Source organism: Humulus lupulus, chromosome 1 (assembly GCF_963169125.1).
Source record: "Humulus lupulus chromosome 1, drHumLupu1.1, whole genome shotgun sequence".
Taxonomy (NCBI): domain Eukaryota; kingdom Viridiplantae; phylum Streptophyta; class Magnoliopsida; order Rosales; family Cannabaceae; genus Humulus; species Humulus lupulus.
The window spans coordinates 99,193,716-99,197,801 of NC_084793.1; the positions used below are offsets into that span (position 1 = coordinate 99,193,716).

Here is a 4,086-nt window from a genome sequence, read left to right on the forward strand (position 1 = left end):
TTACAACAATAAACATGTTCACACACAGCTTGCGAGCTTGGACGCAAGATTCACACACCTTCAAGATCATTTACCTATGACGAGCTTGTCACCTTGGTCTACCTATGTTCTCAACAAGTGATGTTAACGAGACCATCCTCTTTGAGCTTACAATACTCGAGCTTGAATCATCTTGCCTGAGGGCAGAAAATAAATCAAGAAATTTATACAAGTGTTGAACCATTGCCACTGCGATTTGCGAGCCTAACTTATAACCTCGGAACACCTCTAAGACTACGTAGTTCCTGAGCTCACCAATCCCGACGTTGTCACATTTACTGCTCAGCGAGACTATCTCTGACTTGCTGATCACATGACGACTTTGCTAGTCTCGAGCTTACACCTTAAGAGCCTGGATTTCAAGATCAAAATTCCCATTCTCGAAATCAGGGTGTAACATCACTATTATATGAGAAATGCTGCCCGGTTTTGTCTAGAATTATGTATTCTATTATTATATTTGTATTGTGTTGTGCTTATTTGATTGGATTTGATTAGATTGACAGATGGCTAGGTTACTAATATAGAAGAAATGCTGCCCAATTTTTCGTATGCTCGGTTTTATGCTTATTTAGTTTTGTTTGTTTAATTTTTCATAGACATAGGAGAAGATATGGAGAGAAAATGGATGTCAGCGATTAGTTTATCCGTGGAATATAAAAATGGGGTTGATTTGTTCTTAAGATTTTGTTCGGAACATGTGAAAGACCTAAAATTTACTTATTTCCCGTGTGTTAATTGTGGAAATGTAAGGAAAATGGGTCTTAGTAAGATCAAACAACACTTTTCAATAGAATCGAAAAAAGTTACACGATTTTGGTAGATGTATGGGGAGAGAATGCATGTCGCTCCAACTCCGCCAAGTAGACCCAAGGAAATGAGGAGGAATATAGAAGAGGAGAACTGGGATCCATTAGATGATATGATTGATGATGCACATTATGGAACTGGAGTAGACCCAAATAAGTTTGAGACACTACTTAGTTATCCTGAGAAATCGATTTACCCCCATTGGAAAAAATTTACAAAGTTATCCGCTCTTCTTAGGTTGTACCCGCCAAGGTGAGGATGTCAAGGATGGAGTACCCACCAAGGTCTTCAGCTGAAGTTTTCAGTTGTGCCCTCTCGCGAGGTAGCTCTTCAAAGCGAGGTTGCCAAAACTGAGTCCTTTTTATGGCGTGAGTCTATGCGATCTGATATTGCAAGAGTAGACTCAATAGAACTGGGACTTTCATTGTCTGACAGAAGGAGGAGTTCATCAAGATTATCAAAGTTTTTTTGCAATTGGACCTCCTCGGGAATTAAAGAGTCAATCATGAATGTTTGATAGCATTCATCATCTTCTCGGGGTTGTTTCCCGATGTGGAAGATATTGACTTCAAGAGTCATGTTTCCAAACAATATCTTCAGTAGACCATTCCGACAATTGATAAAAGCATTTGCAGTAGAAAGGAATGGTCTTCCGAGGATAATAGGAATTTTAGACTCCATGTTCACCACAGATTGGGTATCAAGAATAAGAAAATCCATGGGGTAATAGAATTTTTCAATTTGAACCAATACATCCTCAACAATACCCCTAGGTTTTTTGGTGGAACGATCAGCAACTTGTAGTACAACATATGCTGGCTTCATTTCTCCAAGACCGAGTTGTGAGTATACAGAGTAGGGCATGAGAATGATACTCGCGCCAAGATCAAGTAAGGCTTGGCTGACTTCATGGGTCCCAATTTGGCAAGAAATGGTGGGACAACCGGGATCTTTGTATTTTAGCGGTGCCTTTTGTTCAATCACCGCACTCACTTGCTCGGTCAAGAAGACAGTCTTCTTGACATGGTGCTTCCTTTTTGCAGTGCAAAGATCCTTGATGATTTTGGCATAAGCGGGCACTTTTTTAATGATGTGAAGCAAAGGAAGATTAATCTTCACTTGTGTCAAGTGCTCAAGGAGTTCAGCTCGGTTATCAGGAAGTTTCCCAACAGGTTTCAAAGCCTGGGGAAATGGTATTTTTGGAGTGGCATTGAGTGGTGGATTTTCGGAAATGAATTTTGGAGTACTGGGAGTGTTGGATTTTATGGGTGGGTCTTGCAGAGTTTTACCGCTTCTCGTCGTGATGTCATTCACTTCCTTGACATTTTGATCATTAGAATTTGTAGATTGGGCCATGTGTTGGCCTTGCACATTGAGTTTTGGTTGGGAAGGAAGTTTACCTTTTTCCAGAATGGCCAAGGATTTAGTCAATTTTGAGAATTGACATTTCATTTCCTTGATTTCTTCCATCATTTGGCGATTCAGTTTGGATTGTTCCTCCATGAATGCATGAAGAGTATTCTTGAGAGAATTTCGTGATGGATGAGCATTGTATTGAGGTGTAGAATACGCCTTTGATGGTTGAACTTGTTGCTCATTTCTCCATTGGCCTCCAGATGATTGAGACTGGTTGGAATATGTCCAACTGAAATTTGGGTGGTTTCTCAAACCAAGGTTGTACGTATGGGAGAATGGCTTGTTATATGCCCCTAAGGCATTGCATTGATCCTCATAAACCCCCTTCATTTCATTCAAAGCTAAGTGCTTCATCCCTCCAAAAACAAAGCAAGGTTCTTGCGGTTCCGCTTGAGCAATCATGTGCGATTTTTGGCTATTCTTTTGTCATTAAGACCTCAAACTGCTTTTTCAAAGCTTCGAGTTAGGCCTTAACACTATCCTCTTCTCGAAGTTGATAGATCCCAGATGGTTTGTGTCGGTTGGTGCTGTCAGTAGCACTCGAACCATTCCAGGTGTGAGACTTTTTCGCGGTTTCTTCGAGATATTCAAGAGCATCGTCTGGCTCTTTTTTCGAGGAATTCACCATTGCATAGCATTTCTACAAACTGGCACTCACGACTCGTGAGGCCTTCATATAAGTAACTGACCAAACGCCAGTTCTCATAGCCATGGTGCGGGCACTGATTTAACAAATCTTTGAATCTTTCCTAGACTTGATATAACGTTTCATTGTCTTTTTGGGAAAATGTGGAATCTGTCGTTTTAGACTGTTGGTCTTATGGCTAGGGAAATGTTTCAGAAAGAAGGATTTAATCATCTCCTCCCATGTTCCAATCGACCTAGGTCTCAAAGAGTATAACCAACTTTTGGCTTTGTCCTTTAAGGAGAAAGGGAAGAACTTCAGTCGCACAGCATCGGCATTTTTGGCTCGATTATAGAATGTGGCTACTACCTCCTCGAATTCTCTGATATGCACGTATGGGCTTTCGTTTTCCATTCCATGAAGCGTGGGCAATAGTTGAATCATGCCAGGTTTAAAATCTAATGCGGGCATATTAGGAGGGAAGATAATGTATGAAGGTGTGGAAGTGCGAGTGGGATGGAGGTAGTCATTGAGAGTTCTTGGTTGGATGTCATCATTGCGAGCCATTGCAAATGAATTATTATCAGCGAAATTTTGTGGAGAAGCAGGATTAGTGGAAGAAGTTCCGGTAGGAGTGGCAGATGAATTGGAAGAAGTGTCACTGGAAGTTTCGTGATGATTCATCCACTCTCGGAAATCAGAATTAGATTTATTTAATGTCTTTATTTTTATTTTTTATTTTTTTTTGTTAAACTTGTTCCCAAGTAGATTTGGAGGTTTTCGGGTGATCTCAACTCCTTACTAGAACTCCCCAAGGTTACTGAGTAAGTATGGTGGATCACAAGTCAACCTTTAAGAATAGTGAAATTGCTTATTTTGACAGAGCAAGCTTGGTTTTCTTATAGTAATAAGTTCAACAATGTAATAGTGCAAAGGTAGATGCTTGAAATGTTCCCAGTCCGATTAGGAAGGTTGCCAAGGTATCGCTTTAGACCCACACTTGCCTAGATAGAACTCCCCGAGGTTCCCAGGTAAGTGTGGAGGGTAACACTATCACAAACCTTATTTAACAACTAATCTTTCTAGACAGAACAATATCAGTTTCTACCATTTGTAATATTACACAACTGTTCCCAATACTAAGCGTTTTATGATTGAAATTTGAAAAACCTAAATTCTAAGGAAAACTAAGGCAA

The 4,086-nt window shown here is 40.2% G+C and overlaps 1 non-coding gene across 1 annotated transcript; it reads left to right on the forward strand.

The window, feature by feature from the left end:
* Positions 1–2,970: 2,970 nt before the first annotated feature.
* Positions 2,971–3,076, forward strand: LOC133813300 (small nucleolar RNA R71). Its single transcript, XR_009884327.1, has one exon. It is a non-coding gene; the product is annotated as a small nucleolar RNA R71 (small nucleolar RNA).
* Positions 3,077–4,086: the final 1,010 nt, after the last annotated feature.